Source organism: Pseudorca crassidens, chromosome 14 (assembly GCF_039906515.1).
Source record: "Pseudorca crassidens isolate mPseCra1 chromosome 14, mPseCra1.hap1, whole genome shotgun sequence".
Classification (NCBI taxonomy): Eukaryota; Metazoa; Chordata; class Mammalia; order Artiodactyla; family Delphinidae; genus Pseudorca; species Pseudorca crassidens.
Genome location: NC_090309.1, coordinates 73225306 through 73248723, shown reverse-complemented (window position 1 = coordinate 73248723; position 23418 = coordinate 73225306). Strand labels below are relative to the sequence as shown.

The following is a 23418-nucleotide window of genomic DNA, read 5'->3' as shown; positions in this document are numbered from 1 at the left end:
TGTCATGGAGGGCTGATTTTGATTATGGGCTAAGAGCAGTAGAATTTTAGTTAAAGCTTGAACAATGAATAGGAACTGAGCAGGTGAAGAAGGTAGGAGGGATTATCCACAGCAGAGAATAGTAGTGAAGGCCTTGGAGTGGGGAAAAAAGATTGGGGAATAGAGAGGAACTGAGGATGGATCAGTGTGGCTAAAGTGCAGTGTGCTGTGAGGAGAGGTGGCTATGTCATGAGTTTTGGATTTTGTTATATGTGAGATAAAACTTCATGGAAGGAGTGTAAGCAGGAATAGGGTAGCGGATTTGTATGTCTGTGGATTGATGATTTATTTTTGAAATAGACTAGATGGGGCTTGGTGATTAACATATTATAGGTTGTGAGAGTGGAAAAGATTTCAAGGGTGACATCTGAGTTTCTGGTAGCAGCAGTTGGGTGGGTGTGAGGTGCCTTTTTTTTTTTTTTTTTTTGGTGTGGGGGATAGGGAAGAGTCAAGGAAAAGGAAAACGGAGTTTAGTTTGTAACTCCTTAATAAATAGGCAGATGCTTGCAGGAATGGAGCTTAGAGTAGAGCATTAAAAATAATAGGAGCATTCTTTTGAGAATAGCTTGTCTCCAAAATAGATGTGTTTATACTATATCCAGAATTATTAGTATTAAAATCCACTAGTCTAGGCTTTTCAGTGTTTATCTCTTTAATGTAAATGTAAAAGTAGACGTACGAGTCATTAATATTTTAGATTCAGTAGTTGATATGCAGGCAGTTAAACACACAGTTTTGGTTTTAAGGTTATAATCTGCCTTTTTTTTTTTTAAAGGGGAGCAAGAAATAGAAATTGAGATACAACAGAGTATTCAGGAATTGGCTTCTTACTGTACTTTAAAAAAAATGATTTTTTTAATCTTTAAAACTTAGAATGTAAGTATTAGTATCTCCGTAGAAGCAGAATGAGAGTTAAAAACAAAAGCCATATGAAGGTACATACAGTTCCCTGAATATGTATTACTGAAACGAATAATTAAAGAAATGCATGATACCTTAGTCTGGCAAAAACTAAGGGAAAATATGATAGCTGCCATCATTTATTAGAAAGGGAGCTGCTGAGTTGAACAGATATTAAACTTGGTTGGCTATGGTCTATTTATTAATCAAACACTTCACAGTGTTTACCATGTGCCACACTGTCCTAAATAACTTAAGTATATTAAACGTTTAGTCTCCTAACAACTCTTGAGTAGGTACAAGTATTATCCTGCATTTTGTAGTTGAGGAAACTGATGCATGGAGAGGTTAAGGTCAGAAAGTTGGTAATGGAGTTGGGCTCTGCAGTCCATACTTTAAACTATAATGCATTACTACCTGGGTTGTAAAAAGGGAATGTGGTTGGCTTTAGGCAGATGAGGATAGCTAAAGCTCAGTTCATTTATTTCACAAGTGTGAGGTTTTACTGTATCAATACACTAGAGTTTACTAATCCCTGCTATTAATGATGGGCATCTAGGTTGTTCCTGTTTTTTGCTCTTAGACACATTGCTAACATGAACAGTTTTCTTCACATCTCTTGTTGCATATGTGCATGAAGAATTTCCTTGGGGTCATGGTTCTCTTTAGTGCTGCTTCACGGTAGAATTCTTGCCACTTACCAAGATCTGTTTCCCAGCTAGTGTCCCTTTGGAACTCTTGCTCTTACCATAGAGCAACATTTTTCATATCTTTCCAACATAATACAATTTTATCTTCAAACAACACCCATGAATTTACCCAGATTTTTAAGACACCCCAAAAATTGTGTGCAGAGATAAGTATTTTTCTGGAGAGAGATTGCAAGGTTTTCATAAAAGCATTTTGTAATCCTAAGAACAATGAAGTCAGCCTTCTAAAAATTAAAGATTAACAAGGAAAATTAAGTAAATATTGTCATTCTATTAAAAAAAAGTTCTGTCTTTAAAGTCTTCATTTTCTTCTAGACCTCTTCATAGATAGTGTTAATAAGAAAAAGCAACTACATACTATAGAGAAGTCAAATAAATACATATTTTTAATTTTTTTAACACTAGTAGGGATGGCTTGATTTCAGATTTTATTTAGATCATTTTTGTCTTTGATTTGGAGAGTCTGACTCTTGTGTCATCACTAGTAGGAAAGTAAGTAGCATCATTTTTTTCTTCATTCTTTCAAAAATCTTTCAGTCTCCCAAGGAAAAAAGACTTATTTCTTCATACAATTTTTTAAGTGCCTTTTTCTTTCTTAAAGTTTATTTGGGGTAGAATTCATAAGAAAACAGATGTTACTATAGAATCTTAAGTCCATTTAACCAAAATAATTTATAATTGCCACTAATGTTAATGGTTTATTTATGACAATCTACTATAGGATGACTTGACAGCAGAGCTAAACTAAGCTATTAATCCCAGCACACTGGGCGTTTTGGCTAACGTTATCCCTTTCTCTCCTCATCAAAAAGTATATCATAAAGAAGGAAAGTTAAAGTAACTTTATAATAAAGATAACCTTCAATCTGCGCTAATTTTATTAAAGTAATTAATCTATAAACGTTGTAATTTTAACTGTTATTAGTAACAAGTTCCTTTCATCACACTTTACAGTTAATGTATGTGGGAGAGAAAATCTACTGCCCTTAGAGGTTTGAGAGTTTCTTTTATTTCCTTACAGAAAAGAGAGCATTAGACCACAGCTTCTTTTGACACTCAGCAACTGTTACCTTATGAGATAATGGAAGATGGATTGTTTTTTCCTGCTTTCCCAAAGTCACAGTCCGTGATATCAGCTACCAATAGGTGTATGGAGAAGTGTTCCATTGGTCTAAAGCTGACTCTTTTTCTGAACTTTCCTGATTAACTGTTGCATAGGACTTGCTGCCTATCGTTAATTCTGTTTCTGGCAGATAATTCTTGATATTATTGAGTAATTTCAATTGCTAATTGGTTCTTGAGGATGTCAGGATGGTGGATTTTAAAATTCTCAAAAAGATTAAGGCGTTAATAACATACTTGAAACAAAACCTTAAAAAGATTACAAAATAACAGGAAGATTAAAAATAAATAAAATATTAAAAATAGTATCATAGTATTTGATTCCGAAGAAATTAATAGGTTGAGCACACATTTAATATTGTTCCCACCCCAAACCATAGTTTAGTTAAACAACAACCAAAATAAGGTCAACAAGGGTTGTTGTTGTTTTTAGTCATAAATCAAGAGATGTAGGGAAATGGGAGAAAATACAGCAAAATTTTCGAGGCTGGAAAACAGCTAGAATAGTGAACAATCTTATTAAACCTAAGAAAACTATGTTTTAAGTGGAGAAAGCTAAGGACCAGTTGAATTTGTACTGGTGACTCTTCAAAGGGCCCAGGCAGTGGTAGTATTGTGTACTTCTGGAAGTGGAGGCGAAGAAGGGAAGGGGATTAAAATAAGGAGGATTATTTAAAAGCTAAGAAACAGATGCCTGGGTCTCGTCTATTCTTTGCCACTGTACTACTGCACTGCTCCCATCTTGACAGATGGGAGACTTGAAGTTTATTCTCTAGCTTAAAACAGAGGACTAGTGAACACCAGGCACACTGAAGGGGGAGGGGGATTAGATGAGCATTGGCATTTTGAATGCTGAGAACTCTTGCTCTCATCTCCATTACTGGCTTCCCAAACTGAGTCCTTTATCCTCCAGGCAGGAAACAGGGAGAATCTTCTGTGAAGAATCTGACCATCCCAAGAAGAAAAACCTAAAGTCAAAAAGGAACTGTACTCTAGTTGGTAAAATTGTTTCTTACAGGGGTACAGGTTAACAATTCTGAAACTACTTTATATGTATACAGGTATTGAACTAATAAGTAAATAAGTGGTAGATAATGGGAACCAGGTTTCTCATATCAGTATTTGTGCCCTAACAGAGGGCCTGGCCAGATTGCCGTATAGTGAACGTCACAGTCAGTAGCCCCATGTACATGATTAGAGCTTTCAGTAAACTTTTTATATCCAAACAACTAAATAAATACCATCAGGCATCTAAGGAAAGCATCTACTGTGACTAGCAGGAATGAAAATAAAGAAATAGAAAATACAAACAACTTGGAGAAAATAGACTATGCAGCCGAGAAAATTTTATGTATATGCACACATACATATATGTACACATCCAGCTGTATATAGATGTACATATATGCATATACCATATATACACATACATACATATCATATGTGTGTGTATAAAACAGCTGCAGAAAGTTGGGATGCTACATCTGTAAAGCAGAAATAGGGTATTTTAGAAAGAACATTCGGAGAATGAAGAATTCTTATAAATTAAGAATATATAGCAGAAAAAAAAACTCAATAGAGGTTTGGGTAATGAGTTGAGGAAAATTTTTTAGAAAGTAAAGCAAAGAGGCAAAGAAATGATAAACAGATTATAAAAGAAAATAAAAAGAAGGGTCCAGGAGGGTCAACTTCCTATTATTAGGAGTTCCAAAGAGAGAACAGAATAAATGAAGGGAAAGAAAAGAATAAATAGTATAATCCAAGAAAATTTCCCAGAACTGAGACAAAGTACCTATTGAGTACCCAGTATAATGGATGAAAAGAGACTAAAACCAGTTGAAATAATAGGATATCCAAATAGCCAGCTGTGATGCTCAGTCTCTATAATATTCAGGGAAATGCAAATTGAAATGAGATCCCATTTTCATCTGTTAGACTGGTTAAAAAATAAAGTCTGACAATATCAAGTGTTGGAAAGAATATGGGTGCAAATGGTTCTCTTACACACTGCTAGTGGGAATGTGAAACAATCATTTGGGCAATCAATTTGACAAATGGTGAGTAGAGCAGAAGATATGCAAATACTACAACTCAGAAATTCCACTTCTGGATATTACCATTAGAAATTCTTGCACATGTGCATATGAAAATACGAAAGAGAAGCCATGTACAAGAACACTCATTGAGGCATTATTTATAATAATGAAAATTTAGACAACTTAAATACATGAATGACTGGGCTGAGATGTGGTATATTCACATGTACATATGAATGAAACACACACACACCTCAGCAGGGATAGAGCTCCAAAACAATATAATGCATGAAATCAGCAAAATGCAGAATATGTACAGTTTAAACATGTATATATTTTTTTTTTTTTTTTGCGGTACGCGGGCCTCTCACTGCCGTGGCCTCTCCCGTTGCGGAGCACAGGCTCCGGACGCACGGGCTCAGCGGCCATGGCTCACGGGCCCAGCCGCTCCGCGGCACGTGGGATCCTCCCGGACCGGGGCACGAACCCGTGTCCCCTGCATCGGCAGGCGGACTCCCAACCACTGCGCCACCAGGGAAGCCCCTAAACATGTATATTTTAAAGCATAAAACATCAGTGTACATTGTTTATGGATGGATATAAAAAAATTTTGACCAGAGGATATATACTAAATTCATGATGATGGTTATCTCTTTCAAAAGGCGTCAGAGTGAAAAGAGTGGGCTTTGTGTGAGTGTGGGGCCTTTTGATTTTTGGTAATACTTCACTTCTTTAAAAAGAAAATAAATATATCAAAAATGTTTACTGTTACACTTATTGGTAGTAGATCCATAGATACTCCTTTGTTCTGTTTCTCTATATATTTTAAAATTCTGACCCTGTACCTCTGCCTAACTCCAAAATAACAAAGGAGGAATGTTTGATAGATTTCCTTTATTACTCTTTCTATGTGTTAAGTGCTATAGGTACTCTTCTTTCACCTTGCTTCCTCGTCTGGTTCTTAAATCAGATTGAATATAAGAGGTTAATAAACTGAATAATTTAATAAATTAAATTAAAGGAATTGAGGTGCTGCATTAGCCAGCATTTGTGCCAGAACTGGAAGCAGATAATGAAGACAGAAAGGCCTTACCCATGAGGAGAGAATTGGAACAAGTAATGGGAAGCCTCCAGGCATGAGGATCTCCTAGGAGTTTGTACCATCCATATCAGGTCTCCTGCTTTGGGTTCCTGGAGGTGAGGGGGTGTGAGAAAAGACTTAAAATACTGAGCTCTGGATAGCACAGATAATACATAATAAATACTGGGAGATATATTTTAAGAATAGTGAGCTTACTGATCTCATAATGCCAAACATCAGATCATCAGCACTGCTCTCTTTTTCTCCCTATTTCTTCGTATTCCTCCTGTCTTCTTTGGTTCTCTGTGTATCACCTGTCTCTTGATTTCCATATTTTTTTTTAATTAAAAAAATTTTTTTTTTTTGCGGTACACGGGCCTCTCACTGTTGTGGCCTCTCCCGCTGCGGAGCAGAGGTTCCGGGCGTGCAGGCTCAGCGGCCATGGCTCACGGGCATGGCTCACGGGCCCAGCCGCTCTGCAGCATGTGGGATCTTCCCGGACCGGGGCACGAACCCATGTCCCCTGTATTGGCAGGCAGACTCTCAACCACTGCACCACCAGGGAAGCCCCATATTTTTCACTTCTCATTGTCTACATATCTTTTTGGACTACGGATTTATCTTGTGCTTTTCTGTCTTCATGCAGTCCCTGAGTGACTATTTTCAGCCTCCCCCTCAGCATCATTCCTGTATTCCCGTTTGGCCTTGAATCGTCAGGACCCCCTAAATCATTAGCAGGATCCATCTGGCTTCAGTTACTGCCTGACTTTGAAAAAGTACCTGTAAAAACTCTTAGGTTTTATAGAAGAGAGTGGCATTATTTCACAAAGATTATACCTGTAGCCTTAACTACACAAATGATTTTTGAGTAGTGCTCTTCCTTGAAAGTCAGAAAATGACAGAACCTGGGTTTGTGGTTGACTAAATGAACAATGCCATCTTTGCCATAGTCAGTTACTACTTACCAATTCTTAAGCAAATTTACCTAGGAACAAATTCAAAGATACAGTGCTTCACAGATGAAAGAACACAAAGTATTAATTAGGAGGTATCTTATCACCCAAGAAATGTCTTGGGGACTTAAGTTGATTACAAATGCAAATAAACTAGATATTATACAGTGAGAACAACCCAACTAAATATAATGTAAGTTGGGCTAACCTAACTATAAATTCCTTTCTTTAATAGTTTAAACTATGTCATTATGAAGAACTAGTCCAAGTTTTTTTGAGTTTTTGAATTGTGGGTTTAAATCAAGGAAAAAGGGAAAGAAAATCTTGAAAATACAAAAAGCACTCTGTTTAATTTAGAGGGACTATAATAGGTAAGCACTTTTGGATCCAGGTCATAGGATCATCCAATTTTCTAACATTAGATAGACATGCCACTTTAATGCGGAATTCAGCATTGGGGGGAATCATGATGTAGAGAAAACGTAGTCTTTATTTAAAAAGGAAAAGCCTAAAACAAGCATCAGAAAACCCACATTATAAATATATTATAAAATAAAATAAAAAAGATTTATATTCATTGATTGTAAAATGCACTAGATATGTAAAAAGTAAACCACTAATTTTATTTTTGAGTATTATATGAATTAATTTGGGGGAGAATTTACATCTTAATGCTATTGAGTCTCAGTGAACCCATGAAAATATTCAGTCACTCTTTTTTTTAGTCTTTTGTAATTTCAGAAATGTTTTATAATTTTAAGTGTATAGGTCTTACCTATATTTTGTTAAATTAATTCCTAAGTATTTTATGTTTTTTGATGCTATTATAAATTGTTTTGCACTTCCAGTTGTTTACTGTGGTTATATAGAAACACAATTGATTTTTGTATACTCACCTTGTGTCTTACAGCTTTGTCAAATCACTTATTCTAGTAATCATTTTTCAGATTCCTTAGATTTATGTACCGACATTTTTTAATTGAATAAAGACAATTTTAGTTCTTCCTTTCTAAGCTTCCTTCTATTTGTTTTTCTTGACTTATTGCACTGATTAGGACCTCCAGTACGTCTATTACAATAATGAAGAGAAGTGGTTAGAGTGAACATTCTTGCCTTGTTCCCAATATTAGGAGAACTCCCAATATTTCACCGTTGTACTGAATACTAGCTGTAGGTTTTTCATGGATCCTCCTTATCAGATTGAAGGAGTTACCTTTAATTTTTAGCTTGCTGAGAATTTTATCATGAATGGGTGCTGAATTTTGTCAGATGTTTTTCTGTACCTATTGAGATATTTATATGCTTTTTATTCTGTTAATGGCATATCATCCTTATATATTGCTGGATTTAATTTGCTATTTTGTGTCTACATTCATGAAACTGATTTTCTTTTCTAGTAATATCTTTGGCAAGTTTGGTATTAGGGTTTTGCTGGCCTAGTAAAACAATTGGGGTGTATCTGCCTTTTATTTTCTGGAAAGTGTGCACAATTATTATTATTACTTCTTTAAATGTTTCATAGAACCCACCAGTGAAGCCATCTAGGCCTGGAGTATTGTTTTGTTTTAATTACAAATTAATTTCTTTAGTAGATAACATTGTGTTCATTTTTGTGGTTTTAATAATTTATATTTTTCAAGGAATTTTTCACTTCATTGCAGTTACTGAATTGATTTGCATTATGTGGTTTAGAACATTATATTTGTAGGACATGAAGTGATAGCTGTCCATTTCTGACATTGGTACTTTGTGTTGTCTTTCATTTTTCTTGATCATTCTTGCTCAAGTATTAATAATTTTTTTATCTTTTCAAAAAGTCAACTTTTAATTTTAATTTTTTTCAATTGTCCAGTCTTCATATTGGGTACTGTTTTGACTTCAAGTTCACCGACTTGTTTTTGTGCCATCTCAAATCTTCTATTAAGCTTGTCCAGTGAATTTTAAAATTTCCATGTTGAACTAGTTCTTCAATTTTCATTTACTTCTATTTTATAGTATCCATTTGCTACAAGTATTTCTCATCTGTTCACTTATTATTATAACATCCTGATCATACTCATAATAACTGCTTTAACATCATTATCAGTTAATTTCAACTAATCATCTTATGGTTTCTATTGACCCCCCCCTTTTTTTTCCTGATCTTGAGTTACAATTTCTAGCTTCTTTGCATGTTTAGTAATTTTTTATTGTATACTGGGTATTGTAGATAATATTGTGGATTATCTTTTTCTGAAGAGTATTGATTTTTGTTCTAGTAGACAACTAAATTACTGGCTGGTAAATATACACTTACTGTACAATCCAGTTGCATTTATGGGTGTCTGTTTATTTACTTATTTATTTGGTTGCATCGGGTCTTAGTTGTGGCACACAGGCTTTCTAGTTGTGGCACTCGGGCTCCAGAGCGCGCAGGCTCAGTAGTTGCGGTGCAACTTGTAGTTGCCCCGCAGCATGTGGGATCTTAGTTCCCTGACTAAGGATCAAATCCGTGTTCCCTGAATAAGAAGGGGGGTTCTTTACCACTGGACCACCAGGGAAGTCCCCATTTCTGGGTGTTTATCCTAGAGACGTGAAAACTTATATTCACACAGAAACCTGTACACAAATATTTATAGCAGCTTTATTCATAATAACCCCAAATTGAAAACAACCCAAACGTACTTCAACAGGGAATGGTGAAAAAGAAACTATGGTACCTTCAAACCATGGAGCAATAAAAAGCAACAAACTATTTGTATATGCAACATGTTGGATGGATCTCAAGGGCATTAGACTGAGTGAAAAAAGCCGGTACAAAATGTTTCCATACTATTCGATTCAATCTTTGTAATATTCTCAAAGTGACAAAATTATAAAAATAGAGGGCAGATAAGTAGTTGCTAGGAGTTAAGAAAAAGGGAGTGAGGAGTGTATGATTATAAACAGCAAAAGGGAATCTCATTTGTGGTATGGTTATATAGGGGTATTTGGATCAACCAAGGATTTGAGGAAAATCTGCATACAGAATTAAGGTCCCCCACCCCCTTACTGTACTGCCCTTCCTACCATGATTTTCTCCTCCTATTATCTAGCATTCTGTCAGCTCTGAACTACATTCTCTAATGCCTCAAGCCAGTGAGACAGTGGTTTTCTCCCTTAGGTCTAGCCTCCCAGTAGTACTTAAGGGGTATACTGGGAAGAGTTCTCTTAAGGGAAAGTCTTATAAGTATAGATCTTATTCAGTATGATTCCTTTCTTGCAGTGATCAAATTCCCTATGTTTCTGCCTGCTTTTAGTCACTTTTCAGTGTCTTTGAGTAATTTTTATTTTGTCCAGAGTTAATCATCGTTATCTGTGGACAAGTTAGTCCAATACAAGATAGTTCATCTTTACTGGAACCAGAGCTCAATGAATTTTATTTTTAGGTATTAGGAATATAAAATTTTTGTAAACTTTTTCAATAAAAATTTTGAAAGTTAAGTATCATAGTAACTTTAATACATAGAAGTATTACAGAAATGAAAGAAGGAATTAAGTGCAAACTGAAAACATTAAAAATCAGAATTTATAGCTAAAAAGAAAGATAAACATACAAATGCAGCCAGAAAAAAATTTTAAAAGACATATAAATGGACCTGTCAGGAGATTAAGGGCAGAATGCAATTATGTATTACTCAAGCAGCAGTCTTAAATAAGAATATATATTCAGGTACCAGAAGGACTTCAGTTGTAAAATCAGATCTTCATCCATTGTCTTTTGGAAGTGTTTTTCCATTTGGCCTGAAAAGTTGTATTTTCTTTTTTTTAACCGAGCATTTCTGACCTTTATTATTTCTTAGAGAATAAAATGACAGTCTAACCTCCCTTCTGCTTTTATTTTTTTCTTCTCCTTTGTTTTAGTTGTTTGCATAATTGGCCTTAGAAGAGGTAAGAGTGAAGAGACTCGAGCCATCTCTGGAAAATACCTTTCCCCCATTCCATTGGAAGCTACCCTCTGGAGCACCAGATTTGACCATATATGTTCTGAGGACTCACTATGAACAAAGAAGTCTCCCAGGTAGGAATTGTAGCTCTGTTTTTAAAGAGCTTTGTTTCTGCAAAAGTATGGTGTGAAAATGATTACTTGTTGACTCTTATTTTTTATGGAAATATGTCTTTGATCTGAGAAGCTTCAAGGTTATTCTAAAATATGTGCTGACATTCCTAAATGAAAATGTTAGAAAAGTTATAGATGATACTTTGTAAACCACTGTAATGCACATTGAAATTAATACTGGTTCAGATCAGTATCTTACTATGAAACCCTCAAGTCCTTACTGAATTAAAAATGGCAGCACACACTACTATATATAAAATAGATAACTAATAAGAACCTGCTGTATTGCACAGAGAACTCTACTCGATACTCTGTAATGGCCTATATGGGAAAAGAATCTAAAAAAAAAAAAAAGAATGTATATATGTACATGTATAACTGATTGCTGTACACCTAAAACTAACACAACATTGTAAATCAACTATATTCCAATATAAAAATTTTTTTAAATGGCAGGGGAAAAACTATACTGAACCATCCCCAGATTTGGTCTATACATTTTTTTTTTAACATCTTTATTGCAGTATAATTGCTTTACAATGGTGTGTTAGTTTCTGCTTTATAACAGAGTGATTCAACTGTACATATACATATATCCCCATATCTCCATTTCTATTATAATCCAGTCATTAAATCTGTTTACATCTAGCGTCCATTCTGTACATTTGAGCAGTTTTAAATTGTTGTTTTCTAAGAGTTTGTGAGCTAACTGAAGGAATAGAACTAGTGTATCCATGAATATGACAATGGTCATAGCAACCTATAGTGAGAAAAATAAACATGTACCAAGCCGAGACTAGAAAGTTGAAGAGTAATCAGAAACTGGTAAACCAAGTAAGGGGAAGACTTCCAGCAGGAAGTTTTAATTGAATTATAACATATATAAATAAAAATCATAAATTTTAAGGGTATAACTCTTTTAATTTTATTTTTGGCTGCGTTGGGTCTTCGTTGCTGCGTGCAGGCTTTCTCTAGTTGCAGGGAGCGGGGACTACTCTTTGTTATGGTGCACGTGCTTCTCATCGCGGTGGCTTCTCTTGTTGTGGAGCACTGGCTCTAGGTGTGTGGGCTTCAGTAGTTGTGGCACAAGGGCTCAATAGTTGTGGCTCGCATGCTCTAGAGTGCAGGCTCAGTAGTTGTGGCACATGGGCTTAGTTGCTCCACGGCATGTGGGATCTTCCCGGACCAGGGCTCGAACCCGTGTCCCCTGTATTAGCAGGCAGATTCTTAACCACTGTGCCACCAGGGAAGCCCTAAGGTATAACTCTTGAGTTATCATGTACTGAATGTATTTGTGTAAATGCCATCCAGGTTAAGAAGTAGAACAATATCAGTATCCCAGTAAACCCCCCTCATCTCTGACTCATTGCACACCCACCCACTTTTAAAAAAAAATAAATTTATGTATTTATTTATTTTTAGCTGTGTTGGGTCTTCGTTGCTGCGCCCAGGCTTTCTCTACTTGCAGCAAGTGGGGGCTACTCTTCGTTGCAGAGCACGGGCTTTAGAATATATATGCAGGCTTCAGTAGCTGTGGCACGTGGGCCCAGTAGCTGTGGCTTGCAGGCTCTAGAGTGCAGGCTTAGTAGTTGTGGCACACGGGCTTAGTTGCTCCACAGCATGTGGGATCTTCCCGGACCAGGGCTCGAACCCCTGTGCCCTGCATTGGCAGGCGGATTCTTAACCACTGAGCTACCAGGGAAGCCCACCCACCCACTTTTAAAGGAGGAGACAGTTATCACCCTGGAGTGATCGCTGTCAATTTGGAGGGTGGGGTTTAGCAATCATAGAAGTTAAAGGCAATTAAATTTGGTTGGCTGACAACCAATGCCTGTGTTTGGAATAAATAATGAATTTGGGAGACGGAGGCAAGACTATGAATTGGCAGAGAACTTTAAAGCAAGGACTGGTGGTGCAGCATGATTTGAGAAGATACTCATTTGATCCTACTACCTCTCTCTTTAAAACCTCATTGGTTTCCGGAACGAACATGTTCCAGATTTATGGCTTTTATTAACTGGTGATACATTGTATTTATTAACTGAAATTTTCTGTTGTTTGAAATCAGACTGTTGATTCTCAATAAGGAGAGAGAAGTTAATAAGCATTCTGATTATTAAGAAAAAAGTTTTGCAGAGTAGGATATATTATAATTAAGAGAAATTTTAGTCATGTAGGAGAGTCCTCTCTTTAAGAGTTTTTAGACAGAAATGTTCATACCTCGACTTTATGAAAGAGAAAGGGAGAGAAAATAGAATAATCTAGTGATTGAACTCTGGGCTGGGTGTCTTTTTCTTTAACTCATTGTTCAGTGAGTGACTGTGAGAAAGTCATGTTTTCTTCATGTCACAATGAAAGTTTTTATCTTTTATATTTCTCCTTAACATTTATTCAAACCAACTTTAAACATACCAAATAGCTGCAAGATTTGTAGATTGCACACCTATGTGCCCATTGCCCAGTTTCACCAGTTGTAAACATTTTGTTACATTTGCTTTCTCTCTCTCTGTATGTATTTACTACTGCTTCTCCTGCCCCTCTCCCTCCATCACTACTATGATGATGATGAATCACAGTTGAGAGTAAGTCGTAGACATTTATGATCTTTTACTCCTAATGTCTCCTACTTAACCACAATATAATAATCAAATTCAGGAAACTTAACATTTTCATTATTATTATCTAATATATGGTCTATATTACAGTTTAGTCAGTTGTCTAATCCAGAATCATACATTGCATAATTGTCACATCTCTTTGGTTCCTTTAACCTGGAATAGTTTACACCTTTTCTTTGTCTTCCATGATATTGACATTTTGAAAAAGTATAGGCCAGCTGTTTTGTACAGTGGCACTCATTTTGAGCTTGTCTGTCTCCATCTATGTTCCTTTCTAAAGAGACTATGATATGGGACTTTGGAGATTCATGGTTTTGTTACTGAGAATCTTATCCGGTAGAATGAAGCCCATGAAGATTTTTTTCAGGAGAAAGTCTGTTAAAACAATTTTATGTATGTGTGCATATGTATACATATAATCTTAGAATCCAAGATTTATAAACTTTTGGACAAATTAAAGGCAGAACTTTAGATTTTGAAGGAATAGTACATTTACATTTTAAGGTGAATCACATCTTATAAGAAATAATTGGTTTTATTTGTAATGACCATAGAAGATAAGTCAGGATTAGGTATATGATTAATTTTATTTATTGCTATGTGATGTTTGGGTGAAGAGTTAGAAAGATTCTCTGTTCATGTGTTTGAGAACTTTGTAAATAACCACCCAGTATTTTTAGATGTGGTATAACTTAATGTCAACTTTTCTGAAGACTTTCCTAATGAAGAAGCATTAGGTAAAAGCAAAATTTAGAATCTGTTGTTGACTTTTCTACTCATCAGTATGTAAGGTTAGGTTATATAGGTTAGTTATATAAGTTAAAACATAGCCAGATTCTGGAACCAAATTACCTAAGAATTGGTAATTTGATTTCTACCTCTGCTACTTATGATGTTGGGCAGATTAAGTAACCTCTCTGTGCCTTGGTTTCCTCATCTCTAAAATGGATTATAATACTACATACCTCATATCTTATGAGTACATGAATTAGTAAGGTTTATAAGTAAATACTATGTTAGATGCTTAGAATGGCACATAGTAAATCCTATAAAAGTGTTAGTCATCATCATTGTTGTCACCATCAGCCCATAGGTTCTCTATTAGTAAGATAAAACCATTGAACTCAGTCAGTGATTCTGTAAAGTGGAGATAATAATAATACACACTTCACAGGGCAGTTGTGAGGAATCAATGAGTTCATATATGTGAGATACATAAACACACAATATATATTATTACATTGTCATATCCTTTAATTGAATACATATTAATGGGCCTACGTTTTTCTGTGAACCTTTTTATTGTTTTGTTCCTCTCAAATTCTTTTTTACTACTAACTTTATACTGTAAAAGTGGAAATAGGCAGGACAGGCATTTTGTATGTGCTAAGTAGTCTATAGTCAAAAAGTTGAGAAGCACTGTATGAGATGACAATTGTTAGGGTCCCTCTTCTGAAATTTTATAAGTCTGAGTCTCCAGTTTAAAATTTATAAGCATGATTTTCATAGTTATTATTTTATTGAGAACACTGGAAAGTGAAATTTAAGTTTCACTTGTTTAGAGTTAGTCTTTAGTTGGGTATTACACTGGAAGGGGTATAGCTAGATAAATTAGTATTTTATTGAGGAGATACTGATGCTGTTTAACCAGCTATTCACCTGAGATGCTTGGGAATTTTTTTTTTTTTTCATTTTTTCAATGGGTATCAATAAAGTTTTTACCAAATATAAATGAATCAAGTAAGATGACTTAGGTTTAAAGCTGGGCTTTTAAAAATGCATCTCCTTTCTATAAATGTGAGCAATGAAGATTGTAGCTAGAGTTGTATTGTGATTTAATTTATGTCCCTTCCCCTCCTGCTGGGGAGATGATCCTGAAATTAACTGAAGGTTTAACTTGACTCGATCATTTGCTAATGCCCTCAAAACACAACTCCATTATTTTGGCAGATTATTCTGACCCATGCAGCTCTATTATTTTGGTACTACTGCCACCTTATAACTTTAGAAATCAAATTTCAATATGATTTTTTTTTCTTTTGTTGGTTTATATATGTACATTTAACTCTGTATTTTAAAGTGAGTTTCTGAAATGTTCGAGAGAAATTGAACCACTTCTGATCAGGGGCTTAATTCTTTATTTTAGATATTGGAGTAATTTTATATAGTAAATGTGGTTATTTGGTTTTGGATAATCATCTGTGGATTATCTATGTCTAATGTTGATCTTCAGTCTCGTCTGGCCCCCGCTTTAGCTGTTTCTCTGCTCATTAGTATCTGAATCTGTGAAAGAGGGTGAAGTTCGTGGAAAAAGACAGAGATTGACATTTTTGTCACTTAATTTTTGTCTCTATGACCATCATTTTCTTTTTTTAAGGCTGTTACCTTTTTGCTAGACTCTTTTGCTAGACTCTTCTCTGTGAACATGCAAGTAAATATCAAATACTTATTTTGTTGTTTATAGTTAAAGATAGCTATAGTCAGGAAGACTGATTTTAATCTTTTTTTTAATACCAACATATTTTTCACGTTAGAACAATGTAGAACTGATTTTTGGAAGACATGTACAGTATATCTACAATTACCCAATGTCATTTTAAAATAACTGGAATCATCTAGCTTTGTAGATTTATAAGGAAATGTTGAGGATATTTTTGCCAAACTGTTTTAATACAATAGTTGCCATAAACATGTTTCATATGCTGACTGTTTTTCCTAAATAGGAGTATTTTAACAAGGCCAATGCATATACGTGTATTTCTTACCTTAAAAAATTAAATTTTAAATAAAGTCAATATGAGGAATTTAAACTTGGGGGTTTAAAACTTACTTGGTTTTCTTCTTCTTCCTATATATTTGCTAATAGAAAAGAAAGAATACTTTTTAACCCTTTTTCCAAATTATTCTTTCCATTTAGAAAAAAATAATGCAGAAAAAGGAAGCATTGTCTCTTGATCTGTAGAATAAACTTTTAGTAGTAAACATAAATTTATTAAATACATTGTTTCAAATATTATATACTTTTAGAAGCTAAGTTGCCAAGTCCTTGATAATGTCTTTATTATTAGTGTAATAAATTTAAAAGAGTTTGCACAGGATTTTCTTTTACAAAAAGCATTTTTAAAAAATCTCATATTTTATAGAATCAATGAAATAAGATAAAATGACGTCTGTTTTTAAGAACTCATTGCTTTCAATCTGTTTCTTTGCCTTTGCTTTTTATTCCTGGCCATAACAGTTAAGATATGGGCATGTTTATTGTAGAGGCTTATGTGGCAGGGACTCTTCTCTGGGCCAGGGATAACCACGATCTGAGTTTTGGTTCCTGCTTTGTGGGTTCAGAGAGAATTTTTGTTTCCAGATGTTTAAGGAAATCCTTGTTCAGTCATTAGCTTTAAAATATCTGTTTTTTGGGCTTCCCTGGTGGTGCAGTGGTTAAGAATCCACCTGCCAATGCAGGGGACATGGGTTCGAGCCCTGGTCTGGGAAGATTTCACATGCTGCGGAGCAACTAAGCCCATGCGACACAACTGCTGAGCCCGTGTGCCACAACTACTGGGGCCCACACGCCTAGAGCCCGTGCTCCGCAACAAGATAAGCCACCACAGTGAAGAGCCCATGCACCACAATGAAGAGCAGTCCCCGCTCACCGCAACTAGAGAAAGCCCACGCGCAGCAATGAAGACCCAGCGCAGCCAAAAATAAATAAAAGATAATAAAATAAAATATTTTAAAAAATAAAATAAATAAAATAAAATATGTTTTTTAACAAAAAAATTGGAGGCATACAAAGAAACCAAAAAAGTATGGCCCATACACAGGAAAGATAGCAGTCAGTAGAAACTGTCTTAAGAAGCCCAGATGTTGTACTTACTAAACAAAGAAGAAATAGTAGATAAGTTGGATTTCATCAAAATTAAGAACTCTTGTTCATCAGAAGTTACTATAAAGAAAGTGAAAAGATAATCCACAGAATGGGAGAAAATATTTGCAAATCATATATCTGATAAGGATCTAGACATGAATATAAAGAACTCTTATGACTTACCAATAAAAAACAGAAAATACCAATTTTTGGATGTGGAAAAATTGGAACACTTGTACATTTGATGGTGAGAATTTAAGATGGTACAGCCACTGTGGAAGACAGTTTGGCAATTCCTCAAAAATTTAGAGAGTTACAATATGACCTAGTAGTTTCGTACCCAAGAGAATTGAAAACAGGTTCACACAAAAATTTGCACATAAATGTTCATAGCAGCATTGTTGTTAAATAGCCCCAGTAATGGGAAACCTAAGTGGCCATCATTTGATGAATACATAAACAAAATGTGGTATATCCAAACAATGGGAAATTATTTAACCATAAAAAGGGCAATAGAAATCCGAAAGTCCCCATCCTTTCTTATCACATGAGAAAGAATTCAACTGTCACTGAAGTGAAAAGACAAAATTGAAAACTTTTTTTTAGAGAACGCTAGGTGTCGGACTCCAGTCTGAGAAACATCCTTTATGGCAGTTACCCAGTGCAGGAGCTCTTTATTTGTCACGATTTTTCCTGTGTGATATTATCAACTTGGGGAGGTTTAACTCTCAGAGTGTCCCTCTCACGTCTGTGCTTCTCTGTGCTAATTGCTTGCTAGCATTTTCAAGTATATTATTAGAGTTGTTTATTAACTAATTGTTACTTATTTTTCAAATGATGCAGTCCTCAGCTAAATCTGGGAGGTGAGTGACAAATTTCTTATGTAGAAATCTATAATTCAACTGAAATATAAAGCACTGACCTATTTCTTCAGCCCAACCTATTTGGTTTAGTCTGGTCCATTTGAACAGAGGTAGATGTGGTTTCTAGTTCCAAAAACTGCTCTCTAGAGAGTGCATGAGATTGTGTATAACTTAGCAACTCTTTTTAAATCAACAGCATACTTTTACTTAGAAACCTAACCTCTTTTTTTTAAAGGTGATATGTAAATTGGCTTCCTGAAACCAACATTTCTTTTCTTAATGAACCTTGTTTAAGTTCCCTTACTGCCAAATATAAAGCCATTCCACAAATAGAATAGCTGTAAAAGTTTTCACTCATCATAGGTTTTGCATTCCACTATCTGTTTATTGTGTTTTGTAAATGGAAAGCAGGTAATACCAGAATCATATCATCAGCAAATTGTTGGTGACTTTCTCATAGCTTCTTACTATTGGCTCTTATTTTGGTAAGCCAGATATTGAATTGCTGTTGAATTGTTGTCTGATGTCTCCTCAACCCCAGAATTTCAGATAAATTTAGCAGATGTCAGTCTCCAGCCAGTAGTCTGACTTAGCATAGTCTGGGGAATCTCATTTGAAATCCAGATTTATTTGTTGCTCAAAATTATCCAAACTGTGAGATTGTATTGCTTATGTTTACAGTTGTGTAAATGCAACATATTTTTGTGTCTCTATCGTACTGTGAAATATAGTAGGAGGTTTCTCCAAAATAGATCTTAACCTTTTCAGAATTAGAAGAGATGTTCTCAAATTTCTAGACCAAGAAGGTGGTTGTTTTTTTTTTTTTTTCCATTGAAAACAGGAGAACAAGGATTTCAAGAAAGCTCAATTTCTCAATTATAGAAAAGAATTCCAAAACATTATGAAAGATTCCAGAAAATATTTAATTATAAAAAATCTTAAATATTATTTAAAAAATTTAAATGTCATATTAGTAAAATAACTTAATCACTTAATTTATCACCTATTTTAGCTTCTGTATCTTTTAGACATTATGTTACATATTGGATATACAATGAGGAGATCTAGTAACTGTTTTTGAGTTCACAATCTAGAAGAGGAGACAAATAAGAGAATTATAATTTTATAGCGTATTATCATAAGAAATATATGCCCAGCAGTATTTTGAGAGCCAATAGAATTCAGATGGGTAAATTCTTAGATAGGTATAACCTAATGTCTTAGGAGGCAGGGAAGACTGGCAGCTAAGTAAAGCTGAGCATTAAGTAGGAGTTAGTTAACACTTCTTTTGGATTTTAGCGAACTCTAAAGTCTTATCTTTCATTTTCTTTCCTGTTCATCATTTTCTTCTCTCTTTTATTTCTACTTTTGTTGAAAAATTTAGCATTGATGCTTCTTTATTATTATGAATTTATCACATAATTTCATTTTTTGTTTTAATAAACTTTGAAATATATTTATATTTTATTTCTAAGTAAAAACAAAATTAAGTGGCATCTTTACTTCTGTGGTATCTGGTTAATCTCGTTTATGTTTCTATGACTCTCCATAGGAGAAGAAAGTAGCAGTCTTACTCATTATAGTAATATATCACTTAGCTGATTTTTCTAGTTCTGTATTTGAGAATGGATGCTAACAAAGCCATTGTCGGGTCTTTCAACATCTTTTTTGTTGTGGTGGCAAGTCTGGCATATTGACCTTTGCATTGAGGCTGTCCACCTTAAATTGTAATTATTTTCCTTGTCATATAGAGCCTTCCTCTCCCCCTGACAAGAGGTTTAATAAATGTTTTTCTATGATGACATTAATCCATAGTGCAGTTCATCTCATTTATGTGTCAGTAATAGAAGTCTGGAACTTAAAAACCCATCATGTTTTATACGTGTTGAATTTGAGGTGACGTGGGATATCCAAATGGAAATGTCCATTTGGCAGCTGGAAACTTATTTAGATGCCAAATTACTGAGATCAGAAAGATTGTGCTTATCGTTCATGGAGGAAGCCTTAGAATGAAAATCAGACCTTGTCATTCTTCTGTTCTTAATCCTCCAGTGATTGGCTAATTCACTCAGAGTAAAGCTAAAGTGTATGGCCCTTCCTCTGCCAGGAGCACTCTTCTTCCAGATGTCATTCTCTCTCCCTCACCTCCTTCAAGTCTTTGCTCATGTCTCACCTTGTCAGTGAGGCCCTTCCTAACTACTTTACTTAAAATTGCTGCCCCTCTCCTTCCACAAAACTAAGCCTCTGTTTTTGCCTTGTTTTCCTCCATAATACTTATCACCTTCTAATATACTCTATACTTTACTTTTTAATTTTGCTTCTCTCTCCCTCACAATAGAATGAAACTCTATGAGGACAGTGATTTTTTAATGTTTCATGCACAGTTGTACTCCCACTACCTAGAACAGAAGCTGGCATATAGTAGGAGCTCAATAAATACTTTTTGCTGAGTTTACTTGGGCTACCCACATTGAGATCAATTTAAAGTTTCTGACTCATGTTTACCTTTGCTGCGAAGATGGGATAGTATCAAGGATTTTATTTTTAAAGTCTTTCCTTAGTGTTGAAACTAAAATTAACATATATAATCTATATGTGTATATAGGGACTGTATGTAGTATATAATATATATAGTCTGTTTATATATTGTTTATATAGGTTGGACTAAACTTGATTGGACAAACATTTAATCACTCATTCACCAAATTCTATAATGGACACACAATAGATGGGAACTGATGCAAACTTTGTATATTATGTTGAATGTTATCCTTTGGGCAGTGAGGATTTAGGGAAGGGTTTTAAGCAAGAGATTGACATGATCAAACATGTTTTTGATAGCCTACTTTGGTGGCTCAGGGAGACCACCATAAAAACTATGATGTTTTTAATAGTTCAGCAACAGGTGAGAGGAGATTATAAGAAAGGGGTGGATTTTGGAAATATTTAGGAAATAAAAATGGACACATCTTACTGTTTGCTTGCATGTGGGGTATGAGAGAAGAGGGTAGAATGACTCCAGTGTACCAACTGAGAGAAAAAAAATTGCATGAGGAGGAGATGTTAAGTTCATTTGGAAAGATGAATTTGAAGTGCCTATGTGACCTCTGCATAGAGTTATCTGGCAAGGAGCGGGGTTATGTGTCTGAGACCCAGGAGATCTGGCTAGAGATGGAGATTCAGGGTAATTGGTTTAGAGATTTTTTTTCTTTGAAACCATGTTGAGTGAGTGATATCACTGCAGAATAATGTATAGTATGAGGGGAAAGGAGGCGTAGGACATTAGAACCATGAGGAAATCTAGCCCCGAAGAACTGGGCAAAAAGTACTGAGAATCAGGAAAGTAGAAAACCACACTAATTCTACTAATCTCTCAGGCTGTGGCTTAAACGTCACTTCTTCAGAGAAGCCTCAGTTGATCGCCCAATTAAAATTAGGTCTCCTCTATTGTTTTTCTCTATGAACCCTACTCTTTTCCTTTATGATTTTATCACTATAAGAAAATTACATATTAATTTTGTGTTTTATTTGTTTATGTCTCCCACTCCGTGAGGGCAGGGACCTCTATTTTGCGGCCCGTGATTTTGCTCAGCTCCTATCACAGTGCCTGAGACATGATAGATGCTTGATTTATTTGTTAAGTAAATGAAGGAAGCATAGGATCACAGAAGTCAATGGATGACAATATTTTCAGAAGGAAACAGTTCAGATGCTGCTTCAAGCAGTCCAATAAAATAATAGTAATAAGTTAGCACTTATTGAGCATTAATGAGTGAAGGAATGAAAAGTGTCCATTGTATTTATCAATGAGGAAGTACGGGATGAGTTATCCACTGAGTGAACACTACTCCCCTCATGGAGCTCTTAGTCTAAAGGGGAGATAATAACAATAACCAACATTCTCTAGGAACCTACAGTGCACTCTTTACATGACTGTTCATTCAGTCCTCACAACAAATCTAAAGGTAGGTAAGTATAGTTATTATCCTTATGTTACAGATGAAGAAATAGGAGATTTAAGGAGATTAAGCACTTTGCCCAGGAACAGGCAGGTAATGATTAAGCAGGGCCTTTCTGACCCTAATGCCCATGCTTTTAACCACCATGCTGCAGTAGGGGAATCAAGCTGATTCCTTATCAGGGAAGTGATATCTTGAAAATGCCATTTGAGCAGGAGTGGTTTTGCTGCTGTTTATAGGACACATTAGAAGTGAGAGTGACTGGAATTGAGAAACAAGGTAGAAGGATCTTGCAGGAATCTAGAATGAGGTATTTGCTTCCAAATAAGGATCATAACTGTATCTGAGAATGAAGAAGGAGGGGACACTGTAAGATCTCCTGTTAATGAAGAATTGACAGGACGTGGATTCTGATACAAAATGAGGAGCAAAAGAGAAGAGTAAAAAATAATTGCGATCCTAGGAGTTGGAAATTTTCATGACCTGCACGTCTAATATGGAGAAATTAGAAATGTGCTTTTTTGGTTACATGGAATAATAAAGTCATGATTAGAGTTCTAGGTATTATTTTTATATTGAAAAGGGGATATGACAATCTTTGGTACTGAGAAAGAGCTGGAGACAGAGGAAGTTTTAGGACTAGAGAAAAAGGATCTATTTCAACATATTAATTAAAGTCATGTGAGAAATTCTTATGGATCTCAACTTTACAAGCATGGCTGCTAACGTGCAGCACTGTATTTATTCAATCATTTTAGAATTTAAGGAAAAGTTAAAGGTTTTTCCCATTTAACAAGAATTTCCTCTCCTTTTACAAGGGTAGATGGAATGGAAGAGAATGAGAGGTGTGTTGTTTGACATTAGTAAAATCTAAGTGATGGTGATGAGTCTAAGGCCAGAGATAAGCTTCCAAGTTTCGTTAGAGATTCTGCAGAGAATAGTGGTTGATAGGGATAGATCAGGAGGGATCTTTAAGCACAGCCACTGACTGGCACAACATGTAAGAGAGAGACCTGGCTGGCATGCTACGGGAAATGACTTTGTGTTCTCTGGCATCTATAACAAGATCCTAACGTAGACTAAACATTTGATCTTTGTCGCCTCACTGCATAAGCAAAAGGTTAGGAGTATGGAATTCAAAGTTGGTAAGTACAATACAAAATCCAAATCTAGTTCATCGCTTTAATTTTAATC

At 35.2% G+C, this 23418-nt stretch overlaps 1 protein-coding gene across 8 annotated transcripts in view; it reads left to right on the top strand.

The window, feature by feature from the left end:
- Positions 1–23418, top strand: part of NCOA1 (nuclear receptor coactivator 1) — a 254204-nt gene that overhangs the window by 126478 nt on the left and 104308 nt on the right. For all 8 annotated transcript variants that reach the window (XM_067703564.1, XM_067703565.1, XM_067703560.1 and 5 more), the window contains one exon: positions 10724–10880. The gene's annotated coding sequence lies outside the window, so the exon portion shown is untranslated. The remainder of the gene's footprint in view (positions 1–10723; positions 10881–23418) is intronic.